Source organism: Pelmatolapia mariae, linkage group LG23 (assembly GCF_036321145.2).
Source record: "Pelmatolapia mariae isolate MD_Pm_ZW linkage group LG23, Pm_UMD_F_2, whole genome shotgun sequence".
Lineage (NCBI taxonomy): Eukaryota > Metazoa > Chordata > Actinopteri > Cichliformes > Cichlidae > Pelmatolapia > Pelmatolapia mariae.
The window spans coordinates 24707740-24730176 of NC_086246.1; the positions used below are offsets into that span (position 1 = coordinate 24707740).

At 42.2% G+C, this 22437-nt stretch overlaps 1 long non-coding RNA gene across 1 annotated transcript; it reads left to right on the forward strand.

Annotated features, from left to right (window-relative positions):
• Positions 1–4119: 4119 nt before the first annotated feature.
• On the forward strand, positions 4120–14030 carry LOC134621439 (uncharacterized). The gene is made up of 3 exons (XR_010092203.1): positions 4120–4183; positions 11810–11886; positions 13944–14030. It is a non-coding gene; the product is annotated as an uncharacterized LOC134621439 (long non-coding RNA).
• The last annotated feature ends 8407 nt before the right edge of the window (positions 14031–22437 follow it).

The following is a 22437-nucleotide window of genomic DNA, read 5'->3' on the forward strand; positions in this document are numbered from 1 at the left end:
TTATTTGCAGTTCCTGCATGTGGCCTATCACATTGAAGATCATCTTGGAAAGGTATATAAGCTATACGTTAAACACCACAAACATGTAAGTGATAATATGGAATTCTTTGTAATAAATCAGTGAAATTGGAAACCTGCTTCCAGACATTCACATTAAGCAAAAATTTACAATACCTACTTACATTCATAGTCCAGCCAGAAGGTTGGAGACTTGAAACACAATTTCCTGCATCAATAGCGACACAATTGCTGCGCGATGGCAATTTAATTCCAAAATGACATAGATTCTTGATAACCTTGCTTTTATCTAACCAGAATAGAACCAGTTGGTATCCAGTTGAGTCGAGCCTCCTGTTGCAGAGGTGCTTCACGGTTGAGTTCATCATCGATTGATTGCAACATGTTGGCAGTCTGTCTGCGGTTAAAAATTACATAGCAATTATTTGCAAACCTTCACCGGCCAGTCTGAGAGTGGTTATGGGTAGTCAGAGTTGAATTGTGATTGTCTGGAGACAGGTTGCCTCCCAACTGTGCAAACTTGTGATCGAAACAATTTGCCAGTAGATTGAGGGTGTTGCACATTCAGCCTCTGGGCATTCAACTGGTTGCCCCAACTACTTGCAGTCTTGCAATTTGTTGCTGAATGCAATAAAAATAAATAGATAATTAATGCAATCACTTGGCAACCATAAATTTTTTTTCTAGTTGCAAAGAGGTTGCGGTTTACTGTGACAGGGTTATTAAATAATTTGTGAAACTAGCAACTGAGACCATAAACCTGTTAGGAAAGCCTTTGCTGGAGTATTAATGGTGGTAGAAGTTGACTTGTATCCAGCTGCCTTTCTCTTTTGCTTCTGGCTTTCTGCTAGAATGAAGGTTTAAGGCACCACAGCACCACCTTCACTCTTTCCTTCATTCTTTCCTTCATTCTCTCCTGGCTGTGGCTCAAGAGATAGAGCAGGTCATAATCAGAAGGATGGTGGTTTGATCCTTGGCTGGTCCAGTCTGCATGCCTGAGTATTATTATGTGTGCACTGCAGTGTGAATGTTAGATAGAATGCACTTAGATATAAGACCTGTTGTATCTGAGTGCTCATGAAGATTGGAAAAGAGCTGTAAAAGTTACTACTGTCTATACCCCAACGCTTCCATCTTTGATATACAGGCTGTGGTTTTAGTAAAATAAATGAATCTGAGTGGACCCATATAAACTTTTATCAGCATATTTTTTTCATAGAGAAGTTGGACCTCACTGTATCCTGTATCCTTAAAAAAGGTTGAGTTTTTTTAATATCTCTAATTTCGTCTTTCAGAACAAACACGACTTAAAAAAGTGACCTCTAGACGACCTCAGTTTCATCTTGTGAGCAGAGTCTTCTCACTGATAACAGGTAATTTTTTCCTGCGGCGCTCCTCTTCCTCCAGATAGATACATAGACTGTTTTGACCTTTTCAAATATTAAACACCATCATCTTTGCGCAGATTTCTATAAATTGCCATTTTGATGCATGTTTATGTGCGCTCAGGGGCGTCTCGCGCTGAAATGTTGTGGAAGCGCGCTCAGTCAGGGGAGTCTTTCCTGTTTGTTGTGTCAATAACTGGGCACCTAAGGCCCTTCAGGAATCTGACTAACACCACTTGATCTGTGGTGCGAAGACCATTAGGGGCAGGTATATTGATGGCACCGCACCGCCGCGGCGCAGCTCTCCTAGCGTGAGGCAGCATCCATGCCGAGAGGACACTTGTTCGCTGTGTGTTTCCAATCACTCGCAGGCCGTGCCGAGACGCCTAATGGCCTTGCGCTCGGCCTAACGGCGCATGCGCCACTGACGCAGCCTGCGTCCCATCGGGTGCAGTTCGGCGGCTCGGGGCAGATGGGATACAAGCGCTGGGAACAGAGAAAGAGGGGGAGGATTCGAAGGGGGCGAGTGTATGCGCTGCTTCTGCCCATCCGTGCATTCGACATGCCATCCAGAGACCCCCTTTTGCGAACTGCCCACACTTCATTAGGATGCCAGGATAATGGCCAACAAGCACGCGCCGTGACACCCCATTTCCTGTGCACTGAGTTCTCCAACCACGACAGATGTCGGCAGTCCTGCCACCGCCGCCGCTACCAGGGGCCCCTCCACTTCCTGTCTGCTTGGCCGCGCCACCGTCCCACCGCCAGTGGGAAGACGGGGCAGCCGGGACAATCGTAGACAGGAGGGAAAAAAAAGAAAGTGCACTGCTGCCAGCTCTTAATGCGAGGGAGATGCTGTGTGTCGTTTTTTGTTGTGTTTTAGCAGATAGTTTTCAAATCTCCCTTTTGGAGTTAATAGCTGATTTGCTATTCACGCGCCTGGGATTACAACACAGCAAAGGATCATTATGCTTCGCCCCCCACACCCCCGTCTCGCCGCCGCCACCCCTCCAAAATCCAAATGATGTATCTGTAGACAAAACATAAACAGATGTTTCAGTGGCTGTTAGGTGTCCTCACCGGGGATGTGGACAAGCAGGAGGAGAAGGAGGAGGCGGAGGAGGGGGTGATCAGTCGACATGTGTGGGGACAATGCCGCTTTAAAAGGTGTTATTATGGTTTTCGTGGCGTGTGCACCGGTAATGACGGCGGGGCCGGATTTTAGAGTGCTGTCACATCGGGAGAGAGGGAGCAGGGGCCGCGGACCGAGGCTAATGGAGGCAAAACAACCTCCAGCTCCTGCCCCTGCTGTCCAAAAATCGGCTTTTAGAGGGAAAAACAGGCCACCTCTCGGCGCTCGCGCAACACGATACATCAATACGAGAAGCAATTTAACCCCCACCCCCCCTCCCCCCCACCTCCTCATTTGAATATGCATCCTAAAAAAATAAAAATACAAACCTCTCTTCTTCCTCCTCCCTCCTCTTCAGAGTTTTGAACCCCAACCAGATTTCAGGAGCACGGGGTTGGGTTTTTTTTTTTTTTTTGGGGGGGGGGGGGGGGAGGAGGCAGGAGGAAATTGTTGTACATTTCCTGACAAATTGAGTTAAACGGACATTAAGTAGGGCTTTAAGAAAACAAATGGTCGTCTTTATCACAGGTGGACACTGATGGCTTAATGGGGGCCTGTGAGCTGATCGTATCACCGCCTAATGGCTTGACAGGATGCATTAAGGTTTTTGTGTAAAGAACCGGGCGAGCGGGGGCCAGGCAGGATGGCGAAAATGCAGACCTGTCAAGTGCTGCGTGTGTGCCCCCCCACCCCTCCTCACCCTCCTTTTTTTTCTGTGTGTGCAGGGAAGCAGATGTTTGTGTATATACGGTGGACTGGCAGAGGGAGGCCGGCAGCAGATGCCTGTACCGGTGCCAAGGTTCAGGATTGTACAGACGGTACATGTTCAGCGAGAGAAAGCTGCCCTCCCTCTGCCATAGGTGCCCCCCACCCCAGCTGAATGCCACCCCCTCCCCCTCCTGCTGCTTAACCACCACACAGTCCGACCCCTTTTATTTATTCATCTATTTGTTGAATTATTTACTCATTCCATCGCTTGTTTGGCCATTTAACGACCCGCCTGGAGGCGCGGGAGACGATGGAGCGTTTACTTCAGGGACAGATGACCATTCGCTTCATTTATTGGGGAAAATAAAAACAAATGCTCGAACACTATGGGCCTTTATGGTGTGTGCTAAAGAGGTGAAGAGCCCCGGCCCAAATTATGCCCCTTGGTTGTATTAATGAAATCCCCTCGAATTACAGTCCAAACCGCTGCTGCGACTGGATATTTAATATGAAATAACCAAATATCAGAGAGGAGGGACACCTCTTTAGTCAATTTTGGTGACTTTAAATGAATATTTTTCAACTCAATACATTAAAAACACTAAAGAAGTGTCCTCTTTCTCTCAGTTTCTTTAAAAACACTTTAAGATTTTGTGTTTTTACTAGAGATGGACCGATCCGATATTACGTATCGGTATCAGTCCGATACTGACCTAAATTACTGGATCGGATATCGGCGAGAAATAAAAAATGTAATCCGATCCATTAAATATCAAAAAAACACCTCACAAAACTTGCGACACGGCGTAACTCGGCTCATAACCTTAGCACGTCGGAGCAGTGTGCTCACGTGATAGAGCGGCTGCGTGCCTGGAGCCTTGCTAGCAATCCGGCATTTCATCTCCAAGGAAGTTATCCCAGAGAGAAGTAAAGCAAGTGTGTAAGTTCATCTCTGAATGTTTGTACAGCATTCCCACGTTAAGCTTAACAACCGATATATGGAGCGACTGCCTCTTCTCTCTCTCTCTCTCTCCCTCTCCTGCCGCTACTTCATGAAACTGCTTAATGATAAGCTGATCTCCTTTTCTGTCGCGAGTCCGTCTCTCTTCTTTGTTTTTGGCCCACTTTGCACCAGAAAGAGGAAACCAGCAGCTGAACAACAGCAGCACGTTTAAGCTTGATAAGCTGTTGTTAGAATTTATTTAATATTACTTTCTAGACCAGGATCCTTTTCTACGTAGCTGACGGCTGGTAACTGTGCAGGGGCGGATCTAGCAAAGTTTAGCCAGGGGGGCCGATGGGGCATTAACAGGGAAAAGGGGGCACAAAGACATACTTTTCTTTCTTATTCTCATTTAAAATGTCTAGCTTTTAATAAATAGATATCCGAATCTTACACCCAAAGTTTTAATCTGATGTAAAATGTATAGAAGTCCATTACTGTATATAGTAACTGTTAAGTCTAATATACCCTAGTATGCTATAGTGCTTTTTCCTTTGGAAAGATACCATCTGTGCAGTTTGCAATTCTGTTGAAGAAAGACATTGAATCTATTTAGTTATTCTTGAAAAATAATTTAATTCTGTGCATTTTTTTTCACACTGCATCAAATAAAAGTTGATTACTTCGATTAAGCATCATGAGGTGGAGGGTGGTTACCTATTTTTTTGCTGGGAGTTTGCAACCCTATTAGTTAGGTTGCTTAATATTTCTGCTAAGTACTCTTTAAAATACCAGAATAGGAAGGATGGTGCAGGTTTAAGTTTATTAGATTGATCAGTATTGCTGAACTATGAAATATTTTGGGTGCAGTGTATATTTTACATACAGGTATAACAGAATAGCTTTAGTGTTGTTGTTTATTTAAACTTGAGTATGAACTTATACAAAATGCAGCAATATATTAAAAAACAATTTTATTGATTAAAAAACACACTATATCGGATTCATATCGGTATCGGCAGATATCCAAATTTATGATATCGGTATCGGTATAGGACATAAAAAAGTGGTATCGTGCCATCTCTAGTTTTTACGTGTTATTTCGTGAACTGTAACTCATTATCAGTCTGAGTACAGCATGTTATTCAAATCTGGATGTTATCAGCTCCATTTAATGTCCACGTATCAGCTGTTATCCATCCCAAACATCTTGCCATTAGGAGCCTTCCTCTACCTATTAGCCTATCAATTCGCACACTCTCACACTTAACCCAGACTAACCACGATGCCAGTGTCAGATTAACAAAGAACAACACATAATTTAAATCTGGTGACCTGATTGCTTCCATTTTCATACCCAGATCTGGGTTGAAGAGGGCAATGGTCTCAGGAGAGACGTCAAGGCCTCCTTCTCAGTCACCACCTCTTCCAGCTCTTCTGTGGGGACACTGAGGTGCTCCCAGGGACTACCTCGGGGTCTCCTTACAAAATCAAATTAAAAAGCTTTTGTAATTATTTCTTGTAACCACCCTTTCAGGGCCTTACCTATGTCCTATGTTCTCTGATGCACTCATGTCTGATCATGTCCACCCTGGTCACTCCAAACCAAAATCTTAACATCATCAACTTCACATCCATCGCACTCATCTCCAACCACTGCAACCTGCTGCACTGTCTTCTGCACTCTCATTACATTGGACGGTTGACCCCAGGTATTTAAACTCACCTCTTTGAACATCTTCCCGATTAGTTTATGGGCTCAGTCACTCGTTTTGGGCCGTATTGTTATTTTGTTCCTAAGGAGGACGTAGTATACTCTCTATGTGAGATACTGTAGATATCTAATGTTCTTTGAATAAGTGCATACAAATCTCCATTGGTAAACATCATTGTATCCTAGTTCACGCAGCTCTGTGGTTTGTCTGGTGAGGTTTTTCTGACAAGCTTGATGCTTAAATGTAACCCAACAGCATGTGAAAAGGTAGGAAAGTCCAAAAAACACTAGTGTTGATTGTATTACACCTCTGCCACAACTACAGCCTCCTAATGTGGACTTTTGTTGCCCTTTTTAACCTGGAAAAACACCATGTGTGGCTTCCTGTAAGAAGGGTAGATCAGCTTGGATTGAATCAGGTGATGAACTAGCTGACAGTAACTGGAGGAGGCCTCATATCAACTGATAGCAGCCATTTAAAGCGTATAGAGGCAGCTTCTTTATTTGAAAGTATCTATGGTTTGTAGGGAGAACATAATATAAATCAAGCACGCTGGAATAAAGCTTTTGTTCGGGTCTGGCGTTCACCTTCACCCACACAAGCATCTTCCACTGCGGAGAGGTTCATCTCGTCTCCTTATTCTTTTATTATTATCATCTATTGAATGAAAGCACCAAAGTGTCAGAGCAATAAAAAGAACACCTCAGCCTTTCATTACGAGACGCTCCTGCACGTGTTAAGGTGGCGATGCGTTTTGTCGACACTGATAATCCCTCTGAGCGCCTCTTGCTCGCTCTTACACGCCATTTCCCAACACGGCGGAGGATCACAGCCTCTCCTCAGACACCTCCCTGTAGTTTTGACTTGAAGGAGGAACTTTCTTTTTTTCCTTCTCTGCCTTCCCTCCCCTCGTCTTCCTCTTCCTCTCCCCCTCCCGGCCTTCACTCATTTTGCTTCCCTGCTTTGGAAGGAGAGCGAAGGTACAGCTTGTTTTATTAACATCAAAAGTGCCTGTGGGAGACGGTGGTGATCAAATTCCCCTCTAATTAAAATGAACCTTGGTTGAGAATGTTGCGCTGTTTAATATGTACAGAATGGTGCTGATTGCACAAAGCGGCTCCTCCTTTTGTTGGCGCAGATAATGCGGGCCCCTTCGAGACGCCGACGTGGGCGGAATGAGCGTACCTAGCGCATCCTCTCAATATGGGTGATGTCCTCATCGCAGCGTGATGTGAGTCTGATGTCAAATCGGGCCGGTGAAGCCTGAGCTTCACCTCGCCTTTAATTTGCAGGGTGATTGATGGACCTGGAGGCAATGTTGCAGAGCGATCAACTCTCGTCTAAGGTTGCCTCCTCGCCCTTTTACTGAGCCTGTGCTGCTTGGCAGCCTTCCCCCCTTGTCCTTCGCTCCCAGGATGCTTCCAGAGTTTCAGAGAGTTCAAGTTCACTTTGCACTTTGTTCTTGTCTTGTGATGTGAACATCGTCACAAAGGGTGAAGTTGTACTCCTGAAAGCTTGCGTCGTTTGAGCTCAAAGACTAGGCGTGCCGTTGTCTGAATTCAGGAGTAGGCCACGTGTTTTAGAGAGCATTAAAAGAACAAAACTAATCTACAGCAGGTCGAGAAATGGTGGCCATCCTCTAGAATTTCAAGTGATGGCTTGAGGAGCTGTCATTTCCTGTTGTCGTGCTGACATTCTGAATGTTTGAAATCTTAGCTACGGACAACAGAAATCGAGCACTGAAAAGGCCACAGAGTCAACAGATCCGCTGAACTCGGTGCCAAACCACATGTGACGGCTAAGTTAATCTAATTGTAGGTGATGTCATCCAAACTCAGAAAAGCAAATCCAAATCATTTCAGCTCCAGTAAAATGATCATTGTGGCTGTTCTCTCAGGTGTTTCAATGAAAATATTCATGGAAATGAGGATTTACAAGTTTAGCAGTAGGCTAACTAGGTAGCTACAATCTAGAGGTGATATAGCACATTATGACTGACTTCTCTGAGAGTGACCGGAGTGGACAGGATTAGAAATGAGTGCCTCAGAGAGACAGCTCAGGTTCAGCAGTTTGTAGACAAAGCAAGACTGAGATGGTTATATGTATGTATACTGGACAAAGGGTGATTAAGATGGGGATGCCAGGCAGGAGGAAAAGAGGAAAACCTCTGAGAAGGTTCATGGATGTAGTGAAGGAGCACATATTGAGGGTTGGAGGATGCTAGGGATAGGGTGAGATGGATGCCTGATGATCCGCTATGACGGACTCTAAAGGGAACAGCTCAAAGAAGAAGATACATGTTTAGACTTCTCGAGCTTGCCTACATTTAGCCCAGGGTCAGCATAAATTTCATATGTTCATGTTCGTGAACACAAACTGAGATGCTTTTTTACGACTGACTGTAATATTTCTATAGGAAGTATATTTTGCATCTTTATCCCGTCTGTTGTCCAGATTCTGAAGCTGTCACGTGGCACCATGGTAACCGAGAAAACTGAGTTGGAAACTGAGTCAAAAAAGTGGCAGTCACTTTGTTTTAACCTAAACCATGATGCCTTTTCTAAACTTAAAGAAGTAGTTTTAAAGGTGTTTATAATGTTTCTGTTATGTGGAAGACTCAAACTCAGTCTGTGGTATAAGCTAGGACACAATACGTTTCCGTGTCAACCTCTCAAACACCCAGATTGGGACATTTTCACTGGAAAGTATTAATTTTGTGTCCAGTCACACCGATCAGTAGATTAGAGGTCAGTCGCACAAATTGCCATGATGCAAGACTGCAAGCTGCTTTGCAACCCAGTTCCTGCTTTTCATGCATAAAACTCAGTCTTTGTCATGCTTTTTGCTCTTGATGTCTGCTTTGTTCTGTGCTGGGGTCTTTCTGCTCTTCGACCCCTAAACAGGACAGAGCCAACCACCTGGATATTTTAATTAAAGCAGCCCTGCCTGAACAGTACTATGAGTATGAAACCAGTTTGATGATAAGTCTTGCAAACCTCTCTGCATCATTAATTAGTAGTCGTCATCATTACATCATACAGTCCTGCTCAACTGTGGAGATTTTGATCTCTAAATCAGTTCTTGCTTGTCCATTAAAGTCAGTAATTGTGATGAGTCACTTTGGGTCTCAGGGAGTTTCTTCTACGCCTGCAGTTTGCTCTACGTTCACACAGTTTAGCCGCTTCTTGTGACAAGAAAGTTAGATTTTTTTTGGACTGAATATCGATGCTCCTTCGTCTTTCTGGACGTCGTCTCCCGCTCAGGGGCTTAAGATTCAAGTTTGGGGCTCTAGTTATGATGGTGCAGGGTTTGCAAAGGGGTGAGACGAGGGATACAAATTCAATTTAGGTGTTGCTGCCGATCAATGACAGCAATCCAACCTTGATCTCAGGTTATGAATACCTGAGCAGATGTTGCATGTGACGCATACAGATGACGCGCACAACAAGTCAAAGAAATCCAACTCCTGGTTTGGAGATTTAGTTGCGAAGCATCGAATTAAAGTATTTTGTTATGTAAAGTTAAAGGCACAGCGTGGCCTTTGACCCTTACGCTGGCAACAAAAAGCACAAGAGGGGACACTGAGAGTATATATATATGTATATATAGATATATATCTGTGACCTGCAGGTTGCTGTCAACCGATATTGATCAATCATCTGATCATTTGCACGCATATCAAGGTTAATTATTCCAACAAGTAACAGAAAATGATTCTACTTTCTTGGCAAGTCCTTGTTTATAAGTAAAAAAAAAAGTTACAACTAGGCCCAAGAGTTAGAAACAAGTCTAAAAAACATGAACTGATAGGAATACCAATATAATCTGACAGATGTTTACTTTACTCACATCATTTTAGGCACCATTTTCACGACTGGTATGATCGAAAGCCTTAGAGGACTCTGACAAGCATGTAAACACACACACACACGGTGATTTACACAATTTGAGGTCAGAATTATTTGAATTTTTAAACATAATTAGCCTAAAAACTCCACTAGAACCTCCACAGACACCTTCATCAGGTGTTTATATTGTTTTTTTTGTTTTCTTTTGTTTTCTTTCTTTTTTTTTACAGAAAGACAAATAATTAAAGATGCCACACAACTTTCAAAAATAAATAAAAAATGTACAGAAAAAAGTGTAATAGAGGAAAAAGCAACACCAATGACAGTCTGATGTGTTAGTGTTTACAAACTAAGACCCATATGGAAATCTACCTTGACAACTGAGGCAATACTAATCTGCAGCATAGACTGTAAATAAAAGATGGACAGACACTATGAGTCACTCACTGGTTGAACACCTGCTCCAAAGCTTCAAAGTTAGCATACTGGGTACCTCTAAGTTGGTTGGATCCAAAAGTGACCACATGTGGACTTGAAGGTGCTGCACTGAGTTATCAGCTAGTGCTACCCACCACATGGCCCTCACCAGATCAGGGTTGGCATCCATGTGGCATGGGTTCCAAGCCTTTATATGCTAAGGTAAGCATCTTCCTCCACGCTTTGCGCCTACTGAGGTCTTGGTTGGATTGCTCTTCGTCAGGGTCCTCCCCTTTGACCTTACTGCCATGGCTAACTCTACCAGGAGCATAAACACTAGACTGCATTCCTCCTGGGATTTCAGGACCACACAAGCTTCTCCTACAGAACAATTAGCACACACTATTAAAATGCTGGACTTTTTCGCACTTTAAAGTACAAAACTTTTTCGAAGCCACAATTGGAGCCAGAATCGACAATATCTGGACGAGCCGGTTGAGTGCTACCATTATTTGACAGATATTACTATTACTACTATTAAAATTGTCCAGAATGCACCAACACCACGAACATGGTCATAAGGTCCAGTTAAGTGACAATCAAAATCAATCAAAGCCACACCAAGAACAAAGTCCACTCCATGTAGTGTTGTAAGAAGAGCAGATTAACTACAGAGACTCTACTGTAATGTGGGACATTTTTGGGATGTGGAGTTTTGGAGCCAGCCTCTGATAGACACTGGAGGAGCTGCAGTTTTTGGCATTTACCAGGCCCTAGAGGCCCACATAGAGGTCAAACCACAGCACCTGGGCTCCGTTGCACGAGGAAAATTCAGTGGCTTGCTCTAAAACCCAGAAGGCTATAGACTCAAAGGGATCCATCGTGAAACTGCAGAGAATTTTATATGTCAGAAACCAGCAGCACAGCTATCCAAGACACAGATTGGACATTCTGTATTTGATTAGAAATGAAGGATAATTTCCAGGTCATCCAGAATCATTCTGGAAGAAAACTCTTTGTTTGTGTTTGTGAACATTTGTTAAATGTGCAGCACATAATCGGCACACATTCAGCCTGAGTGGATTCCTGCAGCCTCAAATCCAGGCTTTGCTTTTTCTTTTTTTCTTTTTTCTTTTTTTTTTTTACAGCCGTCCCACCCTGCTGTCAGACTCTGAAGCAGGTAGCCTGCACTCCATTAAACAAACACTGTGGCCCCTCACTTTTATTTGACATTTTATTTGGCTGTGACAAACGAGCAGCAGTTGGATTATAACATAATTTGTCTCCTCTTTATTACCGGCACAAAGGACACCATTCATTAATTATTCTGCCGTTGCCGCTCAACACTAACTGGAAAGGTCCCTCTTTGGACAGATGGCGAGGACAATGTTATTTATATCAATCAGTCCAAAATGTTCAGCGAGGATTACTATTCCTTGGACCGCTTTGATTTATGTCTCTGCACCTCACCCCATACCCAACCTCACCGGCTCCTGCAGGGACACTTTAATCGAATGGGAATTGAAAACAGACTCGCGAGGCAGCAGTGTGTTTCGCCATGTTTATTTATACATTTCCCTTTTCTGTTTTTTTGCAGCACAAGTCTTCTAAACTAAACTAGCCTTTCTGTGGTTTCTTATCAGGGAAGAGGTACTTTTAACCTGCACAGACTCAGCGAGTCCGTCACTAGTACCTGCATGGGGATGAATAGCAGCTGTAGGTAAGTGCTTTTTATTTATGCAGAGGCGTTTGTTTATTTTAAAAGATATTAAAATGCCTGTCACAAAACATTAATTCAATTTAAATATGACTGACTTCCAGGGCCATACTAACTAAATTCAGGGCCCTAAATGGCCCCCGCACCCACCATACCCGAATCTGGAAAGAAACAAGGAAAAAAAGAAACCCAAAAAACAGGATACAGTAAAATTAAAAAGTTATTGTTGAAATAATGCAGAAATACCTGAGGTTGCAGTTTCTTTAATAGAACCGCTACCTCTCTGCTATGCTTCACATTTGCTAAATAAAGCCTTCTCTAGCTTTTCATGTAGCGCTGGTGCCTTTCGGACATTTTAATGTATTTTACATTTAATATGTTATGATTAATAATTAATTAATATTAATTGTAGTGAAGGTAATTGTGCTAATAGAAAGTCCAAGAAGTCTGAGTTCCAATTTGACTGAGCGCTTTTTCTTTGGACATCTGGAAACTGCAGTTCCTCTAACGGTCACTTGAAGCTGCTTCCAAAAGTGACGCAATCCCCACAAACCCCCATTTTAAAATGTTCACATTTACAGTAGAAATAAATGAGTTTGCAAACTGTTGTTGTAAATGTTTTTGGCCTTTACAGCTAAATTTATGACAGTTGTACTGTGGGTCGATTTTGTTAAGGATTAAAGTTAAGTGTGTAGCCTGCTCATGGAAGCTAATGGATGCTAACCAGACTTAGCATTCCACCATTTCTTCCAAATATAGTTGCTTCTGAAAAAAAAAACCATGGTGGAAGCCAAAATGCTAAATAGATCTGACTTTGTTACATGAGTGATAAGAGAGATAAGATAAACCTTTATTAGTCACACATGTGGGAAATTTTTTGGTCACAGCAGAAAGTGGACAATACAGTAAGTTAAGAGCAGCAAAAATTAAGAAAAAAAACAATAGAATAGAGTAAGATAAAATAGAATAACATTCTATACAAAACAGAATAAAATACTATGTTGTTCCAGAAAAACTGCACTTGATAATATTGCACATCAGGGAGACGGGGTGAAGGTTATCTTTGTGTATTAGATGTGTGTGTGTGTCTGTCTGCACATGTGTGGTCATTTGCAAAGTCTTTGTTGTAGAGTCTGACAGCAGACTCTATAGTGACATCATGATACGGTGATGTCGCTGTAGTTATGTCCATCTTTTATATACAGCTTATGCTATTGTGTCAAGAGTGTATGTTTTGTATTCTCAAAGAGATGAGGACTACCAACATTGCAATACTTCACGCTCTCACTTTGATAAATCCCATTTACACTGACATCTTTTGGATGGTTTGCATTTCCAGGCAGCATTTTGGCGGGTTTTCACTTGGAAACGCACCACTCACAGAGATTCACAGAAATGCTATCCTGATGATTGTTGTGCGTTTAGAGTACCTTGTTTTGTGTGCTTGTGCATGCAGTCGTAGCAGCTGTCATTATGGTTTCTCATACCAGATTCACAAATTCTTGTTTTTGCGCTGTTGACCTTTTCTTGCATTTGTCAGGTAGCTGTATCTGATTCTGATGAGTTGAAATGTAAACCCAGACTCAGCAGCTTGTACCAGTTAGAATAATAAATCTGAGCTGAATAACGTGCTCGTCGAGTACAAACAGAGACAGCCAGGTCTGGCACTGACACCGCCTCCAACAACTCATCATTACCTTTCTTCTCTGCATGCAAACCAGTCCCAGAGCAACACTTGGTAGCTGGGCGCCGCGATTTACGTGTCTGTGTGGAAAGAGAGGAGAAAAAAACCCTATATTTTGTAATGAATACCATTTACGGAGTAATTAGTTTTATGCAAACTAGTGAAGATGAAAGCAAAAATCTTTATAAATTATGAATCATGTTATAACTTATCAGGGGTGCTTATCATCGAGTTAACGCACCTCCCCGTTAATTAAAAATGTTCACACAGAGTCAAAGGAGGGAGATAGTTTGCCGGCAGACTCATCAGGTAGCTGCATCTCCCAGAAAACCAATTCTGAAAGAAGTCTTTGTTCTTGCTGCCTTTCAAATCTCAGATCAGGGCCAGCGCTGCTCCGAGAGAGGTAAACAACAACAAGGCTGCAGGACGGGAAGACCATCGCCGAACGCTGGCGAAACGTGGGCAAAATTTCAGCCTGACAGAAGACATGAGCTCTAGGTAAAAACCACCCATTTTCCTCCCCTCCTCCCCCCGCGCCGCCTCCCCGAATCGACATTCTTCCAAACATTTGCCCATTGACTAGAAAAATCTCCCCGGGCCCCTGATGGTCCCTGGCTCGGTGTGAGGATGCCCAGGCGCTACAGCAACGCTCATAAAAACTCAATTCATCAAGACGAGTGTAATTTGCTCCGAACGGAAAGCGCCACAAAAGGGGGCGAGCTTGTCAGCGAGACAGGTGGCTGGAGATCTCGCTCTGATACTGAGCGATATGAATAATAGATTCTGCTAAATGTACGCCAGGACCCGGGCTGTAAACACAGCTGCCTCCTTTCCCTTCCAAAAGAACAGCTTGGCTGGATGAGAAGCCCGAGCGCTCTGCCTCCACCTGAGGACTGGGAGGTGGTGGTGGGGAGAAAGGGGGGCGATTAACTAATCAAATGCATGGGCTAAATAGGAGGCAAGGAGAGAAAAGAGGAGACAGACAAAGGGAGGAGGTCGGGGGGGAGAGAGGTGTAAGTCAGAAGGTTTGGCCTCGCCGGTTTTGTTCGAGCACCGAGGAGCACAAAGGATGCTGATTAGTGGGAAATTGATGTCAATCTAAACATTAAAAGTATGAACTCTGTGTGAATGAAAAATGGACTGTTTTACTTTAAAAACTAGACTTTTAATATGAGCTGTCAGACCCCTGCAGTGTCCCATCTTATGTCAGCTTTGTAGCTTTCTTGATTAATCCCAAACTTCTCCCACACAGAGATCCACAAACTGTTGAGTAAACATCTACTATTAAGTCATAAAGTCAGATAATGAGCAGGAATCCTCCTCCACATTCAGTAGGTGTGCGTACCTTACAGAAGCGGCAGAAACTAGTGGGTCATTAGTGCCATTCACTGAGGAAAATACAAAAATAAAACAGGTGGGAGAGGCTGTAACATTCAGAGAATAAGAGAAATTGTCAAGAATAAAATGATAAATTGAAGAAGAGAAAACTCAAATGTGTGAGGACAAACTTGAATATTTTGCAAAATTATAACAAAATATTTCCAGAAAAAAGGAAAAAAAAACACACTTTACAATTTGTTTTAATCACATTAGAGCGAAAATAAGACGGCAACTTCCTTGCAATGAGGAAAAATTGAGGGTTGCCCGAGGATTGTGTTAAATTTCTTTACATTTGACAAATGATTACAAAAGTGTCAAAGAGATGACTCACTTCAGTTTAGTTTTATTAATATAGCACAAAATCGCAACAATAGTCAACTCAAGGTGCTCTATAATGTAAGGTAGAGAGAAAACAGTGGTGAGGGAAAACCCCCTTTTAATAGGAAGAACCAGCAGCAGAGATGGTCCCAGGATTGGATGTTTGGGGGGGGAATAAAAGGCACACTGTGGAAAAGAGAGGTGATTACTAATGATTAAATGCAGTACTGATGTATAAAACACACAGAGAGTGAAAAGAGATCCATGGAGAAGAAACAGTGCATCATTGGAAGCACCCCAGCAATTAAAGTTTAAAAACTTTATGATATTTATATTTCCTGTCATTAGTCTATCACAGGGAAATAGACCATTCACATCTATGGGCAATGTAGAATCATTAACCCAACCCCACTGACTGCATGTACCCAGAGAGACACAAACAGGGAGAACATGCAAACTGCACAAAGAAATAGTTAAAAATATATATATATAAAACATTACATCTCTGTGTTATGGGCAAAGACACAGCAGTTTAGACCAGGGATGACAAACTCATTTTGCATTGTGAGTCATGTTGATCATATGTGGGCCAGACCAGCGAAACTCCTCTTTCTGTTAGTGCAAAGAAGTTTAACTACATACTTGATCCGTGAAAAAATATAATATAAGGAGAAAAAAAAGTGCAATTTCAGTAATACATGTCAGTTTTTTCTGCATGCTGCTTTGGGCTTAATTGTAAGAAAAAAATGTGTAAAATTACAGACAAACTTCTGTTATTGTAACTATAAAATGTATTTTTCGTTAACTGACAAAAAGCCTTTTTCTTAGATACTGTAAAAATCATATATTTATACATTACATGGTGAAAAAATTGGAACTTTCTGTTATTTAATTGTTTGTCTGTGCTGATTCTGGACCTAGGGCCTTATGTTTGACACCTGTGGTCTAGCCCCATGCACAGCATGATTAATCATGTTTTTATACACCTGCAGCACATTTACACATTAACTTTAACTGTTTGTGGAAATCACTTCAGTGTAGAAAGACTAAAACAGACAGCTGACAGTATTTAAATGTAAACTTTATATCCAAATGACCAGGCCCTGCAATATTTTACACTAAGAAACTGTTTATGTGTCATGACACCAGTTTACAGAGTCTAAGGCAGAACTAAAGACTTGACAGTTTAGACTCTGCAAAGGTTTTTTGCACAGACTTAAGAGTGACAAGAGAAACTTGGAACAGCGGAAGCTTGGGGAAATTGGTCAGGCCTCTCAAGCGGGCAACTCTGGGAGAGAGGAGAGGATTAGTCTGGGCCAAGTTTTGAGATGCTTAATTGTACTGGTGAGAAGTGTTACTAAGAAGGAGTTGAGATGGAGATGATGGAGGAGGAAACTGGTCAGGTTTCTGTGTGAAGTTGGCACCGTTGGAAGAGGAACAGACATGTGAGTCTGAGCGGTGAGTATCATCCAGATAAAATGGACCAGCTCAACAGAAACAGGTATGTGGGTCTAGGAGGGAGTGTGCTCTTCAGCCGTACAGAAATCACTGGAAAACAAGAGAACAAGGACAACAGCACTGAGTGAACTCCTGAAAGCACTGAAGCCACGGAGAAGCTTGGTTACCTCTCTATTCCCACATAGCAAGCAGGTCTGGCCTATTTATGTTCTATTAGGAACATACAAACACTATTTATGTTCCTATTTTCCTATTTTAGTCAGAAGACCCAAATGCCGTGTTGCAATACTATACTGCTATGGTAGCCAACGTTTGAAATGCAGGTTTAACAGGTTTGTGAGTGTACACTTTATCCAAAACCTAGTGAGGGTTTACTCATGCTTCCCGCTGGGTGGCTGTAGCTCAGGGGGTAGAGCAGGTCACCTACTTATCAGAAGGTTAGTGGTTCGATCTCTGGCTCCTCCAGTCTGCATGTCAAGAGTATGAATGTAGTTATGAAGCACTTAGTTTAGAGAAAGTGTGTGATTGGGTCAGTGTGGGCATGCTGTATAGAGCATCCAGGAGAGTAGAAAAGTGCTACATAAGAATCAGTCCATTCACTGTCTGAACAGAGTTTCGTCATGTTACTTTTGCACTATTATGTTCCGGCACATGTTGTTATTACATGGCTTGATTAAGGTACACATTAGGCTGACATGTGGGGCCAAAGCTGAAACTGTTCTGGGCCAGCACAGGGCCAGCAGTGTGTCTACAACTGCCCCGTGGCTGCACACAACTTACACATGGCCCACATACCGCAAAAAATGATGGCCCTTTGGTGGCCCAGATCAGGTTTGCCAGAGGTAATCCACGCATGGGCCAGCACAGGACCACCAGTGTGTCTGCAACTGGCCTTGTGCTGGCGTGATGCTGTCACGTCAAAATCTCTAAAGGTTTCTAGCAACTTGTTGAATCTGTGCAAAGAAGAATTAAGGCAGCTCTGAAGGTAAAAGGGGGTCCAACGCAGTACTAGCAAAGTGTACTTTAAAAAATGACCTTTGCTCCTTTAATCTTGCTGATCTTAAAGTGTCAGTTCAGCTACATTAGAACAAGGAGAGATTTTTCTTTACAAGATAAACAAGCAGACACATTCTGCTTGTGAGATGGAAAATAGTGAGATGAATGATTTAGGTGAGCTAACTCTTTACAGGTCTGTCCTTTAAGCTGGTAACATGACAGAAAAAGGAGGTATTAAATGTGCTGCTGTAAGGACTCCTGTCTTATGTTGGGGATTGTTTACACAGATTAAAGGATGATTACGGCATTTATTCAAGAGGAGAAAGTAAATCTTGACTTTTTCCCTCCTGTCCTTGTGTTTCATGTCAAACGCTGTGAATAATGCGGCGGCGGCGGCGGCTGCTATGAATGGTGTTTGTTTTGGCAGGGACTTTGCGAGCCACAGTTCTGCGGGTTGAATTCGCACGTTGTGAGGAACATCGTAGCGGTTTACTCACCGACGTGTTTACTCATGAATTATCATGTGCGTCTCGCCGTTGACTCACTCGGTGGACTACATTTTGCTGCTGATGTAATTTTCCTGCGCCAACCACCACCACCCACTCGCTGACACTTCAGCGACGGCTGCTCCTCTGCACATTTGATGACTCCCCAGATGAAATTTAGGAGGATTTTGCCCAGCTGAAGGTAATTAATTCTTCAATTAAAATGTTGTTAAACATTTTTAATGAGTAATTGGCACTGGGGAATCGGATACAAAACTATGTTTAACTAGAGACGTGCAGACAACACGGATGTTTCAAAGTTGGATTCTGCAAATCTGTTCATTGACCCACTTCTTTTTCCTCCCCGAGTATCGCGCGCCGCAGAAATATAAATAAAAAATCAAATGTGAAGCGTCTCCTGGCACAGAGGATGTGTCCTTCATCTCAGGTGACTACTGCTTCATTTGGCTGTCTCTCACTCTTTCTTTTTTTTTCTCTAATTAGGACACGAGACGGCACACAACAACCTGAGATACAGAAATATGGCATCACAGAGCAGGAACATGATCCACTTAACCTGATTTCTCTTCAGTGTGAACAAAGACAAGGACACGCAGGAGGAACAGAGCATGTTTCATTCATCACTAGCAAATGACACAAATAAAAACCACGTTTTCAGGATCTTTTTTTCTTTCTTGGAAGCACTTCAATATGACTTTATTACATTTTTGTGTGAGCTATTTGAAAAAGAACCCTCTGATTTTTGCAATAACACTTACTCAAACTGATAGTGAAGGTACTTGTGAATCACTGTCTCTTTCATCATTTGTGCAACTAAATTTAAACTTAAAATCATATAATACCATGATGGGATAACGATACGCAAATCTTCTCACAACAGCAGATGCTTTGTAGAGTAAGGTAAACATCTCCAGTGATCAGTGGCCTGTAGAGGCTTAAATAGGTAAGGTCATGAAGGTGACCAACTTTTTATGCTGCATATCCAACCTGCTCTGAGATGAGATATCCACACATGTATCACCACACCATACTGACCAATCAGCTCTCTCAGTGTGCAGATAGTAAGAGACTCTGAAGTCTTTGTCCGAATGTCAAAAAATTCAGTCCAATCACCAGGCAACCACTGATTTTCCCTCATCACAATCCTAGTTTTTACTCTGGTGTGTCATAAAGATATTCTGGCTATGTTAAACATCATAGTATAGATGACCCCTTAAGAGCAACAATTGGTGATGGTGGCGAGGAAGTGACGTCCAGGAGAATCAGGCTGCTGCTGGGAGGGGCAGCTGCTGGCTGCCCCTCCCAGCAGCAGTGATGGGTATGAGGGGAACGAGGAGATAGAAAAGAGTAGCATAGATTTAGGACTGCATTGTTTCCTGGTATCAAGAATTAGCTTGTTGTGTTTGTATCAGTGATGTGATTTTAGCAGGAATCAACGTCAGGCAAAATACATACTGCCCCAAAAAAGGCTTTTATTTAAAATAAGCATATTTGTGGCAACTTTTATTTGTAAAATTGTTGTTAGCTTGCTTCAGATCACCAGTGTCAGTACTTAATCTATTTGTGGAGTAGTAGATGAAGACTCATAAATGCCTTGAACCTGCATTCTTTCTAACAGCCAGCAGAGGTATTCCAAAAAAGACTTTCTGTTGTAAAGATGCCTAAAACGTTCCTGATGAGTTTGTGATCTCAGGTTCTGGTTTAAAGTCTTACTGAATTCAACATCCTGTTTTAGCTTCAGTCTAAAAGTTGCAATGCTGACACTGACTTAAGAAAAAGGTGTTCATTATTAGACCATCGATTATCCTTTGGCTCCAAATAAACTGTTTCTAGTTCATATTTGCTTAGTTAGAGGGGTTTTTGAAACATCTCATTGCACCTGCTCAGTTTGTTGTTTTCAAACTACTAGAGCTTAAAAAGCAAGAGGCCCAAGAAATGAGCCTTGTGGAACGCCACTTATAATTCTTTTTTATTTTGCCATGGAAAAATCTATCCAGTTGTCTAGTATTTTTTATCATTATGCTCTTACATCTAATAATACCAAGACTGGAAGAGTCTTAAAGATGCATTTTGTGTATTAGCCAGAAGGGGGTGCAAACTGAAGACATTTAGAAACACAGTTGTCTACAGAATAATGTATCTATTTCTTGTCTAATTATGACCTCTGTAAATGCTTTCCTGATTAGCTTATGGCCTCAATCACAAGTGTGAGGTAATCATTTATATACAGTGTGTGTTTCCCTCCCTAAACTTTTTTTCACAAAGATGCTCTACATTCTTCTAAGATTTAATTTTTAACATTGATTTTGCTTAAAAATTATAAGCTGACAAAAATGTGATTCCCAAACCATCACTTTAAACTATTTACATCACAGTATTAAACATGCATCCTGTAGCATCTGATGTGTTAATTCTTTAACATACAGAGTGACATTATTAAGCACATTCTGCCAAATTAGACTGAAAATGACACATCCTGTTTCAGCTGCTTGAATAAATCCACTTAACTGGAATCTACAGCAGTTTTTCCTTCAGCCTTCCACTTCAGCCTGCTGCTGTCTGCTTTCCATAATCCTCTGTAAATCAACACAAGCACATCTGTATCTCGAGGAGTCCCTCTTCCTCCGCAGCCAGAGTGTTTTGTTGCGTATTCACGAGCCGCAACGTTAGCTAATCATGAAGCTAGTTCAGGGAGCCTCAGTTCATTACAGCTCTGCACTCTCTAGGTTCCTGGCATTGTTCTCTCAATTAGAGACTTGTAAATGTGTTGCTTGCTTAATCACCCAAAAACTGGCCCCTAGGACTTCCCCCTAATGCAACCCCATTAAGAGGGGCCATCAAAACAAAAGATCTGCCTCTAATGGCAATAATCCCTCACTGCTGTCACTCCGGAGCCAAACTTGTATCTTAAATGAGCGATGATGGATGAGAGCAGGCCCTTGTGTCAGAGAGCTTTATTGCTGGTGATGGATGTGCCGGGCATGCCGCACACCAAAACTCGACCGGGCCCTGTCGCCGTCAAAGCCGGCCCATCCCGAGTGTGTCCATCCCGGCGTCTCTGGAAGTCAGATGGCCGCTTGTGTCGCTGAGGGGTAATGGTAGAAGGAGTAAGCGCTTATCCAAACAAACTCATTAGCACAATTAGCGCTCGTTTCCTGCCGATGGACCCCTGGAGCTCTCCTAAAGTTTGACGAGTGCAGGGCCGGGGAGGAGTGATGAGCCCCTGATTTTACAAGCCACAGATATGTGATCTTGAAGAGTTTGGAGAATATTTTAATTTAATGGCAGTGCGTTTGGGTCAAGTGGTATTTATGTGTTTTGCTGGTGTATTTACTGGCTTTGGCTTGAATGCTGGCGTGTTTCCAGACAGGCAGTCTGAGCCTAATTGGACCACATCAAATCAGAGTTAATCAGAAGTGATTCAGTTGAATCTGTCATTCATTTTGTTGTCTTCTCTGCTTTCAGTGTTTCAGATCTAAAATGCACCTTTTTAAAAAGTCTGCTGTTATACAGTACCAGATGCAAAAAAGTAAAACCAGTCAGACTGCAAAAATGGAGCCATAGACAGAGAAGTGATGCCATGATTTACACACAGAACAGAGTTCTAGTCAGACCATTTGAGAAATACCAACTGTATTACTGTAATGAAGGGATTAAATACATCTGTCTTTTTTTTTTTTTTAACAAAACAAAAAAAGGTGTTCAGAAAATTAAATGACATCTTATTTAGTTACAAAGTGGTTGAGAGCCAACAGTCAGAGGACGTCCAATCCACAAGCACAGACTTGTATAATAATAATTATTAATACAAACAACAATTTTAAGTTATTTACATTCAGTGTTTGGTCAACTTATATGGTCAAATGGGATTGTACAGGTTGCCTGGTAACAGAGAACCTTTCTCCAAATAATTACAGTGGGGCTCAGACTGACTGCAACCACTCTCAGACAGATTGGTGAAAGTTTGCAAGTATTTGCCCTTTAATTTATAAAGACAAACAAATTGCCTACGTGATGCAGTCAATCTGAGTCAGTCTGCACTGGTTAGAACAACTTATCTGTGACACATGTCTTTGCAATAAGGGATTTGACTCAACTATTTGCCAACTGGTTGTATATAAAAGTACGGTGCTGAGCACCTGGAGTGTGTCATTTTACAGGTTTCTGTCCTGCAGCAACTAAATTACTATTGATAGAGGAAATTTTGATTTC